The sequence below is a fragment of the Patagioenas fasciata genome, chromosome 5 (genome assembly GCF_037038585.1).
Source record: "Patagioenas fasciata isolate bPatFas1 chromosome 5, bPatFas1.hap1, whole genome shotgun sequence".
NCBI lineage: Eukaryota > Metazoa > Chordata > Aves > Columbiformes > Columbidae > Patagioenas > Patagioenas fasciata.
In genome coordinates this window covers 61,463,221-61,485,133 of record NC_092524.1, presented here as the reverse complement: position 1 = coordinate 61,485,133, position 21,913 = coordinate 61,463,221, and the positions used below count along the sequence as shown (strand labels likewise).

Genomic DNA, 21,913 nt, shown 5'->3' with positions numbered 1-21,913 from the left:
AAAATATCTAGCCTAAAAAAACCCCAAATGAACAAATAAGCACACAAAATATGGAAACCTGATTGCTATGAAGGCAAAGTATTATGGTTGTGTTTGAAATCATCTGTGAAAAGTTGCTTGGGGGGAAAAAAAAAAAAGATAAAATGTTTGTCAAAGACCATTCATCTAAATCTAGCTACGCTCATCTCTTTCAAATTCTCAATCTTTGAAAAAAGAAGAATCACAATAAAGGGAAACACAGCAAATATCTGCCTTAGATCAGCAGCAAGTTTCTTTTCAAGTCGGACTTGAAATCTGTATTTTCAAGCACTCAGGTTTCCAAATGGGCCTTTTGCACCTTAATATGGTAACTTACTCCCTCAAATTTTACACATCCGGATATTATTGCTCAGCACATTACACTGGGGAAATGCCATCAAGGGTGTTCATTGCACTCCCTGAGATACAGGTCTGAGGGCCACTGCTACGTGCAGGTTTGCCACCTTGGCAGGGAATAGTGCCATCACCAGTCATGGCATGTGCATTTCCCCTCCCCCTCAAAAGCACCAGAAGCTTCTAGACCAATAGAGTGCTACGGTCATGTGCATGCCCCTTGGTCTACAGACAGGGTCCTTGACCAATTAAATGCATTAGTTGACAGAAGTTTCTAGAACACTACCAAAAATGGCCATAAGCTTAGTTTCAGCTATACTATAAATGGAGCCCAATGAAGAGCCCCTTTGAGTTGGTCTTCCTCAAAGCAATTCTCCTGGAGCTGAAGGCTACCCTGCTTAGATCCAAAATACCGTCTATGGAAACTTCCTTGAGGATTGAGGCACCTTACCTTATTGGTGAGTGATTATATCTTCTGGGTACCCTTAAGAGTCCTCACTTTTATGAGCGGGTAGATGCACATTTTAAGTCATCATTATAAAGTTTTGGGATCCATGGAGTCTGAATCAGCTATGTAGCAATTGAACTCCTAACTGGTAGCCCAATCAGTGTTTTTTTAATGTTGTGGAAGTGCTGAATGATTTTGAATAAACCTCATCTCTCTGTTAAACAATACCGGTGAGAATAAAGTGTGTTTGGAGCTTACCACCTGCCTAAATCGCTTTTTGGACTGCTTCCATGACACCAGTGTGAGGGGGTATCTGGTGATGCTTCCCTACTGGAAGGGAGACAGCAGAGTACATCAAGGTAATGTTCCTACATCTGCTCTGGCTTGATACTGCTGCTGCCTTAGGTGGAAGAAAGGTTCACTAAACCCATAGACAGTAGCCCATGGCAGAGTAGCTTGGGACTGATGCCGGGTGAGGTGTTGGGCAGCCTTAACTGGTTCAAAGGAGAGTAAGGAATAACTACATTCATTCAATACCCACAGTTAAACAATATAAACAGCTTAAAGGAGATATTCTCTGAGGAGATGGTAGATACCTTTGTACATACTTTTCTTCCACTCTTCTTCAGGTATCTTAATGCTTGTTTGATAACAACATGGTTCTGTGACAGCAAATGGGTATGGTCCCAGCCACCTCAAAACCTAAATTCTGTTGGATTATTTTGAACTGAATGCTATGTAACTGATGTGATTTGAACCCTGTCCTGCATCCAGTTTGCCAGAGCAAGAATAGATTCTCATCGTCCCATTGAGGTGGACATTGCAAGGCCTTGCCTGCATCACTAGAGAAACCAACACAGTGAGTACAGGGGCTGAACGACACTGCACATCGACCTGGCTGTGAGACCATCTTGTGTGGTCAACCTTTGCAGCCATTCACATACCAAACATGCAAGTACAAGCTCACCCCTGGTCAGGCAACGTTGTGAGGGCAGGCTGGGCCTCAAGAATCTGAATGTGCATGGGCGGTTGGTTTCTCACAGCACCAGGCAGGGCTGCTGTGGTGACAGGTCATCCATGAGGCTGTATCTGGAGAGGAGGCAAATCATGCAGTGCCTCCTTCCCCTCCAGAGGCAGAACTTTGAGCTGCATAGTCATGAACAGAGAGTTGCTGTCTCCATTATTAGCTTTTATGGGAAATCTTCTATACACTTCTCCTGGAATATGATCAGCCTTTACTTTAAGAAGGTCTTTTGATTCTGGTGATTCGCAAAAAAAACAAAACCAAAAACAGAACAAAACAAAAAAAACCCCAATAATGAGTAATACTATTTACTAATGAACTTGTTTGTTTGTTTGTTTAAAAAAAAAGTAGGCAGTTTGCTGCTTTCAGTGAGCTGTCATTCCTGAGATGTTTCATTTACATTTGTCTGATTGGCCTGAACTCAGAGCCTCAACCAGGCTGTGATCATTATTAAGCTATCATACGCAAAATAGAGCATGTTTTTGTCAGTTCCTGTCAGCTGATGAGATAGATCCTTTCCTGATAAAACATGCAATGAGCTTTGACAATTATGTAGTCAAATGTTTACCCACTTGTCCAAATATCAGTTTACTCAAATATCTTTATGCTCACTCTATCTCCAGGCATGTTTGTTAAGAAGGATACACTGCTGTGCAGCTGGATTATTCTATCATCTGCAAAATATATGAAAGATGGAAGGTTTAAACCATAGGTTAATGAATAGCTGTAAACTCTGAGACTCCATTCCAGAGTATAGAAGAGAACCCTTGGCCCCATGGTTAAGTGTGTGTCTAAAGGGAAATGAAGTCAAGACTAAGAAGGCTTAAGATCACATTCAAAACCCTAGGGAAAGGGCATTGCTTCTGTTTGCACTTAAAACTATCCTGTGAAGGCTGTTATTTTCCCCAAATTTCATGAGTATAATTTAGCAACTTTCTAGTGAGGGAAGAAGCTCATTTTCAGTGCAGTTGCTGCTCTGATCTCATTAGATAATCTTGTAATTTTAGGCAGCCACTAAGTGCACAGAGGATCCATTTGGCCTAGTTCCAGGCACAGATATCAAGAAACACTTGGAAACAGAAAACATCCTAAATTGTGTGGGAAGACATTATTCTATCAAACTTACTTAGTTTGGTCATGACAAGTAATGAAGACATAAGAGTTCCAATAAATGTGAACATTTTCCTTGACCACCTAAAGAGAGTGTTATTCCAGTAAATATTGTTCAATAGTATTTTTTATCATCTTCAGTTGCTCAGTTTCTGAGAAAATTTGTGTATGCGGGTTGGCTTTTTAAGAGCATTTCTATAGTGCCACATGAAATTGAAATGGTAAAAATGAGGGATTAATAGAGGAATTATAATGTGGATAAAGAAGATGCCAAAGAAAGAAAAAGAGCCATTCTTGCTGAGACAGGAACTACTGTGCTAAAGAGAGGTTACCAGTGAAGTTCCTGAAAGATTTTGGGACAAATCTGATTTGATGTTTTCTTTGAAACTGATGGCATAGAATTACGGTTGGTACTGATATTTGCTAACATTGAGATGATTTGTGTGACCTTCAGAACATACTCAAATCCATCACGGAACATGACAAAATGCAAAAATACGAGTGCAAATGCTTGTGTGAAGGACAAATTAGAAGTAGTTCTGCAGCAAGCTGGGAACTCCTTATGTAGAAACTGCAAAAGTGGTGAGAAGACTTGAATGAATAGGATGTAATAGAAGTAGAATTCATAGGAAGAAGTGATATTGGAGAGTTCTTAAAAATGGCAGCTGTTGAGCCCTAAATACTTCTCCTGGTCTGAAACAGAAGCAGTAAGCATGAAGCAAGAAGTCTGTGTCAGTATTACTTAAAAAAAAAAAAAAAAAACCAACCAACCAACCAAAAGACAGAAAAACAAATGTAAGAATCTTTTAAACCAACTGTGCTATCAAATTAAAACATGGAACCGCACCAATCTATTATCTCTTTTAGACATATCAGTCCATACAGATCTTCAGTGTAGTGCAACGGTGAAGAAATAAATGCAATGCATTAACTGTGTCTTAGGCAAGGTACTTAAGGATTGGGGAGTGTTGTTATTTTACAAAGAAATGTTAAGATTTCATCTGGAATAAAATTTATGACTTGTACTCAAGAGAAATTCAATCTGAACTGGGTGATCAGAGGAATTGCTAAGATGGTACGGTTTTCTCTCCATCGTAGAGAAAAGCATGCTTAGTGCACTAAAACAAAGGCTGACAAGTAGGTAGAATTGCTCAATGTAAAAATAAAATGCTGAGAAAGAAAGGGAGTGATTTAAAGCAAAGGACAGTGTTGCACAAGAAGCGTAACAGTGAAATTAAAAGAAGCAGCCTAAATGAAACACACTCCAAACTCAGGACTTCTCATCTATCCAAGAAAGCAAATTCCTCACAAGCCGAACCTCCAGTGTTCAACTTCAGCCATTTCTGAATGAGACTCCATGACACAATGTCTGAAAGATCAGCGGATGGACTCAGTAATCCAAATGTTTCACATAGTTATGTTCACAATTTGTTGTCCACCACAGAGCAAAATGTATTAAGGCTGCTCATGCTTGCGGGGGATGGGGCAGGAGTTATGGGTAGGAATATAATGAGGGAACAGAGACAATCAGCAATTATTTAAATGATCAGACCCACAGTGCCAAGATTGAATGCTTGTACAATGCCTCAGAGGAAATGGATTTTGTATCAGCTATATATGCAAATATGCCCCTACAAAAGTTTTATCTGGCAGTGGCAAATAACTTAGGTTAGTATTTTAAAAAGTCACCTTAAAACTATACATTTAATGAGTAAATTATTCAGTATGGATTGTTCATGCAGCTCTTCTTGTGATGTGTGAGAAGAATGAATTTAACTGTTTTGAAACTGCATACGTGCTCCTTTTTTAATCAGCAAAGTTCGAGAGATAATAGAATTTATTCATGAAATTTACACTTCAGTGGTGTAAGAAAATAGTACAAAATCATAAATGCAAGATCGCAGAAAATATTGAAGCAAGTACTGGCCTGTAACTCAGCTGAAGATTTTGTTTATATCAGAAGCCACCATAAACTGAAGATACAGTTGCAGTATCTCGGTGACATGGGGTAGCATTTGGAGGGCCCCACATTTACATGTTGGCACTTTACAGAATGACTGGTGAAGCCACTGTCCTGGGGATCCTCCTTTAAAAGGCTGTCCCACAGACTAGTTAAGATGGAAAAACTCTAATTCCTATGGACTTTGAACAGTGCATTTAATATTATATGATAGTTGAAGGAATTTTATTGAATTTCAGAAATGGTGTTCACTTCTGTAGCAAGATGGACATGCAGGAGTTGGTCCTATTTAATATTTGAAGAAAAACACCCCCAAGCAGACTTCATAGATTATGAATCAAAAGGTATCTTGCAGTGTGGCCTTGAGCAAACTACTGGCCATGTGACGACTTGTATGACTCACTCCTTTAGAAAGATGTGATTATATTGTTTTTCAGTGACAAGGAGTCAAGAACAAACCTTGCAAGTTGTTATAGTGAATAATGCACTGTCTCATCATATACTTTACTTCAAACGTGAATTTGTCTAGTATCCACCTGGTTTACTAGAATATATTCAGTATTTCAGTAATCTCCAGTTACTCTATGTAACCATACAGGGAGTACTCTGTCCCTTTTGCCACAGCCCCTCCTGTTGTCAGGTGGTCATTTGTTATAATCATTTTTAAAGACTGCATACCAGTGTTCAAGCAGAACCTTTGTTCTTCACTAATAAATGTCTTGTTTGCTTGTTTTTGGTATCAAAACAATGCTATCAATGCTATCAAAACATGCTATCCAGATCACTCCCTATCACTAATTTGTCATCTTTGTTATTCATCGTGTTCCCATTCTACGTATCATCTGCAAATTCTATCAGCAATGATTTTAAGTTTTCAGATCATCAACAATGTTCAAGAATTTGCAAAGATGAACAGCTCTCAGCAGCCTCTCACCAGAAACTCATGTACTCCCTAATGATTTCTAATCCATAATCATACTGTGATACAGCCATTTATATCCATTTTAGGTGTGTTTTCACTTATCAAATAATGCAAATCCCAAGCCAAATGCCTTATGAAGCCTGAGTACCTGATACATGACCAAGCCCTGATGAAGCCACGCTGGGGAAGGGGTGACTGGAGTAATGTTTTAACTACCATGTAGCATGTTTGGCTGTGTTACTGGGGGATCTACAGCCAAACTACAGTCCTTTGAACATCTAGACATGATGCGTTATATCAACATTGTGACCTTCATCAACCAGGTTTATAGAGCCATAAGCTTGTAGTCAGTTTGACAAGACTCCTTTCCCACTAACTCAGCCTTGTTATTTTACCCTCCTTTCTTTCTAAGTTAATTGAAACCAATACTAACCAGCCATTATTTTGCTTGGGAAGAATGTCAGGATCATATCACCTACTCCAAATATTAGACTAGCATTAGTTTTCCTTTAGCCTTCTGGATCTTCTCAATCAGCAATATAACAAGCTCCTCAGACAGCTCTTTTAAGATTTTGGCTTGCAAGTAATCCAGATGCAATATTCAAATTTAATTTAATTTAATGCCTTTTTTACTAAATGACAGAAAATACTTTCCTCCTCATTGGATAAAATTATCCTTCATCTCATTTCTATCTAGTAAAGTAGCAGCACCATCATTAGTATTTCTTTTGTTCTGATTAGCCTTAATTCTGCAGGCTATGTATTTAGTATCTTCCTCTTCTTACTAGTATTCTGCAATCCCCAGTTTCTAACTTCTTTTCTAGTAAATCCTCAACATTTCCATCTGTTGTAAAAATAGGTTTATTAAAATATATATTTGCTTCCCAACTAACAGACTGTTCATATGTATTTTTAGAAGAGAGCCTACACTTCGCTGTGAATTGCAAAAATATATGGAAAACAGTTGCCACTTTAAAGCAGTGAGATTCTCAGACCTTTATTTCAGGTGCCCTAACCAGGATTTGTTCAGTTCAGGTCATTTTCCCACTCTTTTTCCTCCCTCCTGCAGTACTGGGTGAGCAGTTCTCCCACTGGATCACTGGCAACCAAGTGGAGAAAGAGTCTGAAGGAAACATGGAGGCAGGACTTGGACTGGGGCACAGGGCAGCAGAATTGGGAGACTAGGGCTGTGATGAGTTGTCCCACTGATATTTCCAAGCCATAAACCTGTAGTAATTATTACATAGTCCTGTCCCAGTCAGCTCCTTCTGGCCAAATCCATGCTCTGATCCCCATAGCAAATGTCCCCCAAACGTCCTCAGACAGAGTCACTTTTAATTTTACATGCTGGTTACGATACTATATGAAAGGGAGAAAGTTCTCCCAAGGTACTCTCTCAATATTGGGAATCATTTAAAGTTAGTCATAGAGTTAAACACAGTTTAAATCCATGTGACTTGAAGCTCAAGGAAATGTTCATACAAATCTCTGGAAAAGCAAACCACCATGATTTGTGTGTGACTTTTCCCAGCTGCTTGTAAAGGAACAAGTTTTATGACCAGCTTGGTTTTCCTTTGTGCAGGAGGAGGTTCCTCTCGTTCTTCCTCTGGAGAGACCCAGTAGAGAGAAACAGTGTGTCCTTCTGGGGAAGGAGGGACCTGTGGGCAGAAGGGCAGCTGGAGTACAGATATGATGTCAGATGTGTTTTAACACAGCTGGCGGAACGCTATAAAACAGGGCTTTTAGTGTTTGAGGAGGGATTTGCATGAATTCCAGATGTTGACTATATGATCAATCTTGCTATGTACACAAGAAGTGGGTCCCCATGCACATGTAAAACAAAGCCTGCCTAACCTAGGGAGTGAATAAGGGCACTCTTGCTTTCCTGGAAGCCTTTTGTTTGCATTTACATTGAGATCTCCTGTGTCAGGTCATACACAGTTTCTGTCAGACTCATGAGATTAATACTGGACTTTATGGCCACTGTGATGATGTAATACCTTGATTTCCCTGAAATCAATTTCAGAAGCTATACATAAGAAAATGAAGTTAAAATGACAATGACTAAAAGTAACCTATCTGAGTCTTTAGAGATGGACACAGATGCTCATATTTCAAGGCACAAACCAGCCTTTGAACCGGAGGTTAGGAAGGAGTCTTTGCTATAGGCAGGTCATGCTGTAATTGTTTCTAAAGCTTTTCTTTGTCACATCCTCTAATGTAACTGCTGCTGGTAAGGGTCATAGACAGCACTGCCAGAGCTGGATTCCTGGTTTGAAATGGTGCAGAAATTTCTGAGTTCTTGTCAGTCACTATTAATTTACTTCATTATGAATAAGATTGGGATCAGGCTCTTCATATTTCACAGAGAGCAATGGTTCTACTCTCTCCAAAGACATCAGCATTTTAGTGTTAAAAAGCCTAATGCCCCCTGTAGTCCCAACAAAAGCTGTACATAAGGACTATTCTTTGTGGACTAAGCCTTTTATTTTCATTCTCTGCAAGCAACAGTACAGCTTAAAGCTACTTACAATACAGAAAGGTGACTAATCAATGAAACAGAAGCTGGAAGCTGGAAAGTATCAGGATTAAAGCCTTCAGGCTTAGTTGGAAGGCTTCAGTAAACGAAAGCCAGCAGTTTTTATTTGTTTGGGCTCACTGACTCTGAAGCTGCAGCACAGAAAAGGGCACTGGATTTGTTGCTCACCCCCCAGGAGTTATTGCACTTGAAACTGAAAGACACTAGTCTTTCAAGCCAAATATTCCAGCTGTTGAAGACTTAGCATTCAAAGGTATATCCTTCAGCTCCAGCTGCAGCTGTAGTCAGATTTTAGAAACACCCTTGCCTAATCACATTATAGCAAAAATTATCATCAAAGGCTGGAAATGGTGGGCCCTGTTTGAAGGCTGACTCTGCTGTGATCTGCCGAGGACCACAAAAAGTGGCAAGTCTTCACATACATTTTAACCTTGATGTGGAGACAGACAGGGTCTGGGTAGTAATTCTGGAACTCAAAAACTCATCTGTAGTTCACGGTGCAAACCAGATGTCTCCAAAGTACCCAGGGTGTTGGCAGAGACAGCGTTGGCATTGAGCTGGTAAGGAGTTCCACAGGCTGGAACCCAGCACATGAGCCTTGCTGAGAGGCTGGGTTCACGCACCGGTGCCCAGCACCCCACAGGCACAGCTCGGCTGCTCCGGATGCAGCGGCCACAGCAGCACATGGGCAAAATGTGGGTTGAGTCTGTTTGTCATGCTACTACTGATTGCCAGGTGCTATAGGTATGGCCTCAATTTCATCTTCCCAGAGGGGCCAGAAATCCAAAAGACAACTTACTGCAGTGGAGAAACAGGAATTAGGATTCTTGCACTTATTTGTGATTTCACGATGGCTTGGGTTAACTCGCTGAACTAGTGTGATTCAAATTACTCACCAGTAAAATGCAAATTACTGTTCCTCACAGGAATGCAGTGAGATTCCTCTCACCCTTTTCTGTTCCTTTGCAATCCCCACATTAAGGCATTTATTTCAATGCAGGTACTTTCTAGGTGGTTGTTGTCTGAATGAGATGCAAGCAAGATTTGTTCTGTTCAACATTCACTGTCATACTACTTTAAAACCTCAGTCTGGTTTTACCAACTGCCTATTATTTTTCTTCATGCAGGAAGAACATCCTGAATACCAAATAGTCCATGAAGTGGAAGCATTACTTGAACAAAATTGCTGCATCATTTGTGAATTTTCCCATGGGGAAACAAAATGGCAAAGCTGCAATAAATCTACAAGTAAATCTTGCTTTAGTGGAGATCAGTCAGAGACATCATTTAGAGGCAACTAATTTATTCCTAAACCAAATAGAAAATATTGCTATCAGTTCCCGGACTTGCAGAGGCTGAGGAAATTACTATAGTTGAACAAAAGTAAGTTTTAGCACTCTCATGACAAAACAAAATGACACTATTGTTCATGTTGGCTGCGAGGGAAACACTGAGCAAGTAAGAGACCTCTTGGTGTCTCTATAAGGGCAAAATATTCCTTATTCTAAGAGAATGTATGTGATTCTACACAGTGACAAGGAGAAGAGTCCAAGAGAGAAGAACTCTTAGGGTGTTTGTCTGGATGGTCTCCTTTCTGTGCGTAGTTGAATGAAGGGTTTAGCAATGAGGAAGGGGAAAATTGCTTATACTGAATTATGCCCAGCAGGAGGAAGGTTTGTATTTAATGAGATTTTTCATTGTTGATCCTTACCATAAGATGATGTAACTGGTTCTGAGCAAGACACTTTTTTCTGACCAGTTTTAAAGTTGAAAACTCTTAAGCCAAAAAGCTGTGATTTCCAAATGAAAACAAGATAGAGGGCACTGCTGTGCTTTGGACCCCAATGAAAAGCTCGCTCTATTATACTATGCTTTCTACTGACTGCATTTGCTTAGAGGACAAAATTCACCTCATCTGTTTGCGGGTGCCTATAATACAGCTGTCTACATCACAGCTTGTTTTTCTGAGGTCCAATCTAGTCAATTCAGTCAAAGATAACAAACAGTGATTCAGCTCACCCCAAAGAAGCCACCTGTGTTTCATCATGTGAGTTAACTATTGACCAAGACTTATTTGGCTGCAGTAAGAGCTCAATATGATATGCTTGGGTCGGACACCTTCAGATACCTGCAGTGACCTAGATTTCAGCAAGATGGAGCACACCCAAAATGCATGATACTGGTGATGGTGACAGTCTAGCTGGGAACTGCCCCTCTCCTGCAGAAGTTACACAGCTGAATCTGCCATGTATGGGAACTGGAGCTAATCAAAGCTCCTCAACATGTTGCACCCAAAGATGAAAAGCCAGTTTGTTCCATCTACGTATACACCATGCAGAAGGGGCAGAGCTGAAGCATAAGAAGAGTTGCCAGCACATATCCAAGGCACAGAGTGTGGGAGGTGGCTATCACTACTGGGAAGAATCCTTCCTCTCCTCACTGGATGTTGATGCTTTATGCACCCCTACCCCTCCATACATAAAACAAAAAAAAACAGTGGGTCCGAGGTCACGCTTGCAATCCTCATGTGTGCCCCAGGTCAGTTCTCCATGCGCCTTCCTACCCTGCTAATGCTGGTGCTGGCACTGTAAAGAACATTTAACGCGCTGTGGTCAAACAAATTTCGGCAACTTTTTTGACATATGCAGCTTCATTCCATGGGAAAAGGTATGCAGAAAATACCATCTAATGGGAAAAAAAAAAAAACAAAACCAGCACATTCTGAATATTTCCGTTGGGGACAGGGACGTTGAAGTTAAAATAAATAAATAAATAGGTAAATGAATAGATAAATAAATAAATTAGGTTTGAAGTTTTTTTGTACTCTTTCATATTTTCTGTGGTGTTTTGTGAAGGAATCTTCTGACTTGGGTCCTTTTTTGGAGAGGGAAGGTAGGGAACTAAAGCAGCAGAATTGCACCTGAATCACAAAATCTAGTTCCTTTTCTTCATTAGCTCTCTTGACTTATCATGCTTCAGGAAACAGGCTTGTTAAAGCCTCAAGTTGTCAGAATCGTGTCTTTTCACATTGTCATACAATTTAATTAATATTGAAGAACCAATTTGGTTTATCAGCCATGATGGTGTATATCCAGTGTAGCTTCTCCAATGTCAACGGCATTGCAGCAGTATATGACTACAGTGAACTCAGAATGAGCCTTGAAGCCTTTGTTATTCTGTGAAAAGTGCAATTTCTATTCATTTACCTCATTCTGAATTTCAATGAAGCCTTTACCATTATCTCTCAATTCCAGTTTTAAGTATTGATAACAACCTGCTGTGTGACATATATAATAGCCAGCATTGTCTCTTACACCATATGAACCAGTTTCCACTAAATAGAAATGAACTTGAGGTAATCTTTGAAAGTGTACATTCATTTGGGCTAGAGGGCGTTTTGTGCTCAATGTCTGTAACTGTTGTAGACTTGGAGTCAAATCCAAATAAATTCTGCTTCATACCAATTCCTTTGGTAATTCGCCTATATCATAAGACATCAGTGCAACATAGATACATGACAACACAATGAGGAGAGCCCAGCATTTAGGTGATTTATAGAAATGGTGGATTTAGTAACGGTGCATACAACATTCTTGTTTAGGGGTTGCTATTGCCTTCCAATGCTATAAGACCGAGTACCTGGGCTGTTTCTCTGCTCCTGTGATTATGCTTTCATGAAAGAGTCAGGTGAGTGGGAGGTTTAAATGCACAAAGCCTAAAGAATCAATTCTTGACTTGCTACATTGCTGTTAAAAATGCTTACAGCAATATTCAGACCTCCTTTTGAGAGCTGCAACTCCATTAGTGTCATCTAAGGATGTATTTGAAAGTACAAAGAACCTCCTCTTTGGATTGCCTTTTTAACACAGCAGCTTGATTTTAAAGAGAATTTTGAGAAACTGTGAGTCCGCATCCAGAATTACATTGCCAGCAGCAACTCTCTGAAATGTCGGGGCAGATAACTTTCAATCTGACATACTGTTAAGTTTGGATCACTCCCGTGTCAGTGAGACTGAACTTCTTTGCAAAGCATCATTAGCTCATGTCTCACACTGTAGGCAGGAGCAATGAGAGTGTTACATTTTTCACGATAAGAAAACAGTAGTAATGACCAGGAACATTTGCAGAAAGAAGCAGCCTACTGTGTTTATAATAAGGAACACTAACTTCTTTAGTAGCGTACTTGATCGTTTAGAGACTTTTGCCTTCCACAAACAAGGCCAATAAGTAGACTTGCATAAGACTTCAAGTAGATGTTTGGAGCTAATTTGTATCCATTAATTAGTGTCAGCCATATCTGTTCAGGCAGATATTACTCTAATGCATAGGCATAAAGACTATGATGCCCCTGGTAATAAATGTGACTGAAAGAGGAATATCATTATCTGTTGATTTATATTTACTATTCCTTGACCAGGTGCTTCCCTCCTCTGTTAAGTATACTGGAGATTATATGCAAAACTGCACAACTTAATGGGCTGAAGAAGTTTGATGACAACACTTAAATTGCCACTATTTTTCCAGGTTTCCTCCTGCAGATGATCTGTTGTTATTCACAGGGGTGTTTTCTAATAAAGCAGTTGCAGAAGTTCTAACTTTGCAAGGTCCTTCACAGCAAGGGTAGCTTTTCAGTTTTAGGAAAGATAATAAAGGAAAAAGCTACTGTTAGTATGTTCACAGAGAAATGAAAGAGGAAGGAAGGAAGGAAGGAAGGGAGGAAGGGAGGAAGGGAGGAAGGGAGGAAGGGAGGAAGGGAGGAAGGGAGGAAGGAAGGAAGGAAGGAAGGAAGGAAGGAAGGAAGGAAGGAAGGAAGGAAGGAAGGAAGGAAGGAAGGAAGGAAGGAAAGAAGGAAGGAAGGAAGGAAGGAAGGAAGGAAGGATCCTGTCAAGTTTGTATGTATTTCTACATATTTGATGTAATCAAATAACTGGAGGACTAATGTTCTTACGTGAGGGACATTCAAACTCATCATCAACAGTTCAGGACACATCCAGATCCCAACGAAGTCAATATGAAAACTCAGCTGAATCAGAATGTCACTGTACTGGGGCTGCAAGTAACCAGCACAATATGATCAAATTACAAAATTTAAGAGATTTTTACTGCAAATCTTCTGGAAGTATCAATGTACATCATTCTAACCTGCCCCAATCACAAGGGAAAATATAGCATGAGTCTCTTTCAATGATACGTAAGGGAAATACATGATAAGCTGCTTAGATGATGGACAGTAATCCATTACACATCTACAATTCAGTTGCTTTTATTGGTGCATTCAAATCCTGGATCTTCTTTAGCTGATATTTTCAACCTGTTTTTTTTCTATTGTCCAGTGGCAGAATGGAGTCCCTTTTCTGTCTCATGCCTAAACAGGCAAGACTGGTCACTGTTTTTTGTCTAGTAAGTGTTAAAACACAAAAGTAAGGCTAAATAGCAAGCCTACCGTGGCAAAAGATAAGTTCAGAACCACTTTGTAGAGGAAATGAGGCAGGTGGACACAGTGGTTCAGCCTCCTGGAATCAATGACAAAGTGCTAACAGTAAAGAAATAAAATCTTCAGAACTCCTTTAAAAAAAGGGTTCCAAATATAACCACGTTATCTCAGGTGTCTCTGTCTTTCTGGTGGTGTGTCAGTGAGCAGTGATGTGTTGCATCAGATTGCCACATCCCAGGTACTGGATGTCACATCACATAAGTGCAATGCAGCCTAGCAAACGTCAGACTTAAAATGATTGATCACCCTGAATAGTCAGTATGTTGAAACTCTCTGCAATCTGTGTTTAAAAATATGCAAGTGGTGTTTTTTTTCCCTCTGATCCATAACTGTAGAATGGAAACCAACATCTCAAATGTGAAATATGTTGGAGATAAGCCAGATGATGGAGGGAAAAGACATTTTAAAAGTAATAAGCTCACAGAGATTTTTCACTCTTTAGGAATAAAATTTAATTATCTTTCCAGGTGGAAGCATAAGCTGGTATGTCAGCTGTGTCAATGGAGTAGAAGGAACTGATCTGTCCCTCTCTTCCACAAACATCCCATGTGTGCCTCAGGTTTTCCCACGTGGATATAACAGTGTATCACAAATAGACAAGGAAAATGAATACATTAGTCAATGTGTAGTGCTTGGATCCTGTGCCAAAAATGTGCAGACAAATGGGCAGAAATTCGGGTTGAAAACTGTACATGTGTGTTTTAGATTGTTTCTTACTCTGAGACAGACAATAAATAAATAAGAAAAAAAACCCTGAGCTGATACTGCATTGATGTGTTTCCTGTCAAGCTACTGTGAGCTTGAGAAGCAAGAAGTATCTTTGTCTCATTGTGCCAGGACCAAACTTGTTGGTTTGGCATGATTTAACAGTAGCATCAGTTCAGGCCAAAGAAACTAAGATGTTTCCCCTTCCCAAAGCTGCAGAGCATGTGAAATTCTGACTTAACCAAAAACTATTCTTATGCCAAAGAGAAAATCAGATGGACATTCAAGAGCTTATACTGCTCACTGTTTGCCAAGCAACCTGCTCAGTGGTGTAAGAATTACAAATGGAAGTTACTAAGAAATTATTTACATCATAATGTCAGTTTGGTCTACTATTAGGACATGTTTTGGGGACTACAGAAGATGTAGGGATGTTTTTATTTCTTGAATATTTTATTTCAATGAGCTGATAGAACATGGTTTTACAACAGTCCCACAGCATGTACTGATATCTATTAATACAATAATTGCTACATTTTCACTATTAGCTTGGATTAATAATTAATTACTTGAATTAATTACTTAGTAATTTGTTACACTTAAAAATCCTGTAGATTTTAAAATTAGGAAAAAGAATAAGCTTAATTAAGGATTTGGAATCAGTTGGTGTAAAGCTAAATTAAAGTGTGTGCTAAAGAGCACTGCAACCATGACTTAAAATAAAAGAGAAGGAAACCAGAAATCATTTCCTGACTCTGTGATCAACTCATAAACTATGAAGATTTGCAAGTATATTTTAATTAGGAGTAATTTCAAGGAACTATGAGTGCTGAGAGTGTCATAGCTGTCTCCCAGTGTTTATAATGCATTAGGAAACACTATGTTCAGTTGCCCTTGTCTGTTTTATGCAGCCTATATTTAAGAAATGCTCAATATAACAACTGACAGTCTTTCCCCTTGAATAGAACACTCTCGGTCACCTCAGAACTGACTGCAGAAAAGTGCACATCCAGAAGGGGGAATTACCATTTCACACTGACCACAAAAAGTGCCTTTTAGTGAAAGCCAGATAGACTTCTTTTTTACAGGTACAGGGGCAGGCTGCACTTTTGGTACAAATGAGGGCATGAGACAGAAGCAAACAACTTTCTGCCACAGATGTCTCTGCTGTGATTGAGCCCTTTTGCCCCAGATGGGGTGGGTGTGACCCCATGTGAGTTTTGTGAATGAACCTCACAGTCCTTGAGGATACAGGTGCTGGGTGAACATGGAACGACATTCACTGCAGTGACACTAGTGCACAGAGTCACAGAACAGACCAGAAGTTTTTGTCTGCTCTCACTGAGTCTACCTGTGAGCTGCAAAATAACAGCTGGAGTCCACATAGCAAACTAGGGATAAATGCCAAACAATGTCATTAAAGAAACAACAGCAGAATCAGTAAATCTGTTCTCTGCAAACTCTTGTGTTGGGTTAGTGCGTGAGGGAGACAAAACAACTATATTAATGATTTGAGGCAAAGGGTTGTATTTCCAGTAATTGCTTTTGCTGAGATCTTGAAGGCTTTGAAATTACTGCAGCAGCTGTATTTCATGGTGCACACTGGTACAGTAGTGCTTCCATTTATTATTCATATCCATTTGCCTTCCTTTCACATTATTTTGTGTTAATATGTGTTCTATTTTGGCTTCAGAGGGTATGTCCATGGTTTTGAAAGCCACCAGATTCCTAAATCCACCTAAGGCCAGGAAGTTCCTCACACCCAGTTTCTCCCTTGGATTAGCGTTGTAAATAAAAGTAGAATTTTAAAAAATCATAAAGTAATTTCATTTGGATGGGACCTCCAGTGGTCTTCTGCCTAAAGTTAGTCCAAGTTTGAAGGTAGATTCAACTGTCATGCCAGATCCTTTCTTATGGAGTTTTCACATCCTCTCTGGGCACCTATTCCAGGGGTTAACCACCTTAATCTGAAACAAAAAAAAAATCCTAACAGCTAATCGTAGTTTCACTTGTAACAAATTGTGATTGTTGGAACTTGTCCCTTAGCTGCGCTATTCAGCCTCCTATTAGGGAGTTAAAACATAGAAATAAGAAAATCTCTTAAGCCTTCTCTTCCTGAGGCTGAACAAACCCAGTTTGGACCACCTCTCCTCTGCTGTATCACATCTCTTGTCATTTCAGTGGCTGCCTTCTGGACTCAACCCTGCATTTCTATGTCTTTCTTGTACTGGAGAGTAACATACTGGGCACAGTACACCAGTTCTTTAATCAGGAGGGATGTGCCTGACCAGCATTGCATTGGTAAGCTTTAACTTCCAATGTTTTCCATCAAGGTCAAAGTAAGTTTTGGCCAGAATCTACAGTGAGGTTGGAATTCATGCCTGTAGGTACAAAATGAGAGGCTTTCACTCCTGGACATTATGTTTGAGGAGGTGAAAAAACATTTGTGTTAGAAACAGACCTGACTTTTTTTTTTTCTTTCACAAAACCAAAGGTCTTAGCACTGTATGGGCTTATAAATGCAAATCATATTCTAGAAATTGGAGCCACTCTACATTTGAGCACAAAAGGAAAGGATGACATGAGTACCAGAGTAGAGTGATTATTGCTTTCCTTTTCCATTGCTGAATATTTAGAGTGCTTGTAAGTTTTGTAAATCTACAGCCAGGTTGACACATTCTAATGCTTTTCTCATCCCCAAAATCAGTGCAGACAGATACAAGCAGAGCTGACTCCAAAAAAGCTTAGGTCACCTTCATGGAAAAGTCACATTTAAAATGCAGTATGTAAAATGCATTTACATTGAGATAGCTGTGCTAGGATCCTGAGACTCAGCTGGCAGATAGCCTCCAGAAAAGCTGCGACAGTGAGCATTTGACCTCATTCCCCTCTAGAGCACAGAGCTTCTAGTCATGTCCTCAGCAGCCCACAGAGCTGCTTGGAAATATGCATTCTCAAGGAAAATTAAAAGACTAATCTTCAACAGGTAGATAGAGTGGCTGGATAATGAAAGGCTGAATAGCGAGACCAGAAGACCCATTAGCATTTGGGATACATTAGATAGAATCTTGGAGCTCTTCTTCTGTTTTAGTTTTTTCATGAAAAGAGTTTGGTTTACATGGTCCAACACTGCTCTGTAGTGTAAACTGAAGTGCTCATAAGTGGGGATGATGGAACTATTAAGTTCAAAAGCACTCACCTGATTGAAGCTGAAGTGCTAAGGTAGAAGCAGCAAAGTGAATTGCCATTCCACCTCCAGTCCACAGATACGAAGCAAGAGGAGCAGAAGGATATTCTCCTTCTGTTAAGACTGGACAGTTATCTGACAGAAAACATCATGGTTCATATTTTCATCATGAAAAGGAAGAAAGTGTGCTTTGCAGGCTCACTGAATATGTTCTAATTTGCTTCTAGTGTACAATGTAAACTATCTTCTGCACTAAGGAAGATGATGTAAAAGATGTCCACGTCTATTCCTTACCTAATACAAATCTCTTGGCTTTTGGGATCCTGTGTAAAATGTGCCTTATTGTATTTTACTTGTTGATTTGGGGCAGTAGCTGGGTAGATGTTTGTTATTGCAGGCTCAGAAATTGGTGAGGACTTGGGATGTTTTGTTTATACGTTTTTAATGTTAATACATGGGGCTATATATTGTCCTGATAGACACGACACAACACATATTAAACGTCACTGCTCATCACAATGTGCTGTTTGGAAGCATAAAATGCCATTCCCCTAACTTGCCTGCTATTCATTAAAATTATGGTCTCTAAATAGTGCTAGGAGCTTGAATCTTACTCCTGTAGTTGCAATATATTATCACCCTAGTTTCCACTGTGTGAAACACTGTGACAAAAACATAAAGCAATGCATCAGAGTGATTATATGAAGGACATACTTTTAATTATCAGATATTGTGCCTCCTATAGAGAATATCTGTTCAGAATAGATGTGACAGACCCTAGAGACAAAATTCGTGAATCACTGAGCTCTCTACTTCTTCCAGTCTCTCTCCAGGATGCTAAGGTACACCTGTATACACTTGTAAATAACTCTGACATCGGCTCTGTTCTTCTCAGGGCTGAGGAGAAACAGAGTGAGGACAGATGTCAGGGAACTGAAGTTATTGCTAAGGAACAATTGAGCTGGGCAAAAAATTGCTCTAATTTTCCTTTGTAGAAGCGGATGAACACATTCACCACCAACAGTTCATGATTCTCTCAAATGTTTTCATTCCACTAGACACAAAATAATGTCAGTGAATAATCCTTGTTCAGTCAGGAGGGGTCCACTGTGTTGACTGTTTCAGCTGCTTTGTGTAGCACATGGGTCAGATACTGCCATTGTGTACCCCAGACTCTCCAAAAGTTTTCCTCTGTAAACATCACCACTGGTCAGTGCTCACATACCTTCCAGTTGATTTACAGGGTATACTGAATCCATTGCAAATCATATCCACAGAGGTCAGTCTTCTACCTGCTAATAAGCAGAAGTACCTCAGTTTTAGCTGTGAAGTTTCCTGGGTTTTGTGGCATCCCTGCTTCACTAGCAGCTGTGGGATACCCTCCAGCTGACCTGCCTGCTTTCCCACCAGCCTTCCCACCAGTCCCACTTCATCTGACAGATATAACCCACAGTGGTGGCCATAAGGCCAATATGCCACTGATGACTCTGAGCTGGGCTTTCTGCTAATGACATGCAACATGTGGGTCTGAGTCCCCGCTTCTCTGAGTGGATGCTGCATTTGAAAGCCAGACAGCATTAAGCCTAGAATTCATATAACAAAGAGAATTACTGTGTTTCATAAAGTTAAGAAAGTAATAATGCAAAGATGTTAAACTAGGAACGAGTCCACATAAAAACTTGCATTTGAACAGAGATTCTTTGGGCTTATCTGTTGGCCAGTTTCCCTTGCTTTAATAGCTTTATTTTGCTATTGTGTAAGCTACTAAATATATTACAGTAGTTTCTGTAGCTGTCACAGGAACGGCAGGTGTTTTTACTCCTCAGGGATGATACTCATCCTTCTGTCTGTCTCTTAATATACTAATATAGCTCCATTCATACTGTACCTTGTAATCTTTAGTGTAGTTCCCCATACAACATCCCTGGAAGATAAGCAAGTACTGGGAGGTAAGTGCTTTTCCCATTTTACAGGAGGAGTGTGACAGGAAATAAATACAGAACAGCTGGGTTTTTACAGCACGTATGCATCTATTGCTCATTTAAGAGAAAAATAAAACCTCTGCAGAATCTTTTTCTGATTCATGTATGCAGGCTGTGGTAGATCGAGGAGGTGAACGCTGACAAGCCACCTTCAACCTTCAGAGTGAAGTTCTCCTGGGGATACTGCAATACTTCCTCTCCAGGCCGAGGGGAGTTCAGCCCTGACTGGCAGTGGTTTTCCATTTCAGCTTGGCACGTCATCTACAATAGACCTCTAATATACAAAGATTTCCTCCTACAGGGCTCAGCTACATATCACTTGCTCTTCAAAATAAATCAACACAGATTCTTTAGACAGGACTGCGTTCTCTAGCTTAAACTTTATAACAAAGATAATAACTAAAAGGAAGAAAGAAGAACTATAGGAAAAACGTGCAAAAGCCATTCAGAAGTAATCAACATTATTCAATCATCCATCGAAGGCCAACCTAGCTAACTTCAGCCTGTTTTGCTAAAAGGTATTTTTTAAATGTTCAAACAAGCCATGGTTGTCTAATATAGAATTTTTTTCCTTCAGATTAATTATCCATTTATATCTTTAGATAAATTGTAGATCCAGTAAAAAATGCTCTGAGGGTCTGTTTTAGCAGCTGAATATGTGTGCCTCTTCCTGTGGAAGAGTCAAACTTTTTTCTATCAAGTAATAAAGGCATTTTGATAGACTGAAACATTCCATTTATGAGCGCAAAGCTCTTCTTCATTTTAATTCAAATTGTATTGTGTAGCAGGTGATGACATCATGCAAAGAGAAAATGGGATGATAATAAAATAGATTAAAATAAGTGCAGGAATCCTGCATTTCAGCTTTGCAGATCTTGTGTTTAGTTTAGGTTTTGTTTTGACCAAGGTATAAACAGATATTGGAGTGAAAGCATTTCCCAATGGATACCAGAACCTTTATTTATAACATCTCCCAGTAGGAAAAAAGGGTTTTCTGCTTCTGTGGTGATTCTCTTATAATTTAGGTTTGCCTCTGAGGATGTTATGTTTAATTGAACTGAGGAGAACTTAGAGCAGAATTATATATTAAATAAAATTCTGCCCAGGAGACAGTTTCAAGTTTTTACCTTTCTCAAAGAGCAGTTTTAAACTTTCCCCTTCTCTGAAATTGCTTCTAGATGTATGAACTCTAGTCATACAGCAACCAGGTTTTCTTCTCTACCCACCTCTCTAAGTAACCATGAGCTTACAACTGTTATCTGTTCTACACATTTGATTCTAGTTTGAAAGGTACCTTGGAAATAAATAACAAACGTTATAGAAAGCTCTCTGTTCTATTCCCCCTGCTGTTTCACTGGCATGAATTGACAATTGTGGAGATTTCACCATTGTTTTCAATTGCATCCCTCCTCATCCAGGTAACAGAGAACAGCGTTGCAGTAAATGTTAGCTTATTAAAAGGTTGCATAGTTGCATATACTGCACAGTTCCCGGAGGATATTTCTGGTTTTGTTGGTACACGATGCCATTATTGAATACATTTATCTCATTTACACTAATAACAGTGTTACTATAGTCAGTAAATACATGACTATTTTCCAGTCAAAAATAAATCGTAATATAATATACCTCATTTTCGTATTGTGTTGTAACAGAGTGGTAATGACATTTGAAGGTAACAGTTGAAATCTGTGTACAATTCAAGGTTAGGAGCCAAGCTGGATTAATGTTGCTGCTCACAAAGTTAGTGAATTCTTAATTTTTGAACACACTTAAGGTGATTTTTTTTATCTACATTCCTTCAGCGGTGGATGACTTCACTGTTCTTTGAGTTATAAGGAAAAAGCAATGATAGACACTTCATACTCTGAACAGATAGCAACAAGGAGGAAAGGAATGATGATTTTGCACAGATCCATAAGGGAACACTAATCTCTGAATAAAGTGACTTTGCCAAATGAATAAGGTGGGATGGGAAGCTACTTTTGTAAGCAGAATTGAACCCAGGTCTAACTCTGCACCCTAATTCCTCTGTCAATTATGCTTGAACACTTAAGCGATGACTTTGCTGAGGCCACCAAAGCAGCGCATATGAAGTGTGTATTAGATGATTACTGAAGAAATGAACTTCAGGTGTTTGCTGTGTGCTTGGGTTATCACTATGTATAGT

The 21,913-nt window shown here is 39.5% G+C and overlaps 1 long non-coding RNA gene across 1 annotated transcript; it reads left to right on the top strand.

Annotated features, from left to right (window-relative positions):
* Nucleotides 1–737: 737 nt before the first annotated feature.
* Nucleotides 738–11,839, top strand: LOC139828028 (uncharacterized). Its single transcript, XR_011739196.1, has 2 exons — nucleotides 738–830; nucleotides 9,503–11,839. It is a non-coding gene; the product is annotated as an uncharacterized lncRNA (long non-coding RNA).
* The last annotated feature ends 10,074 nt before the right edge of the window (nucleotides 11,840–21,913 follow it).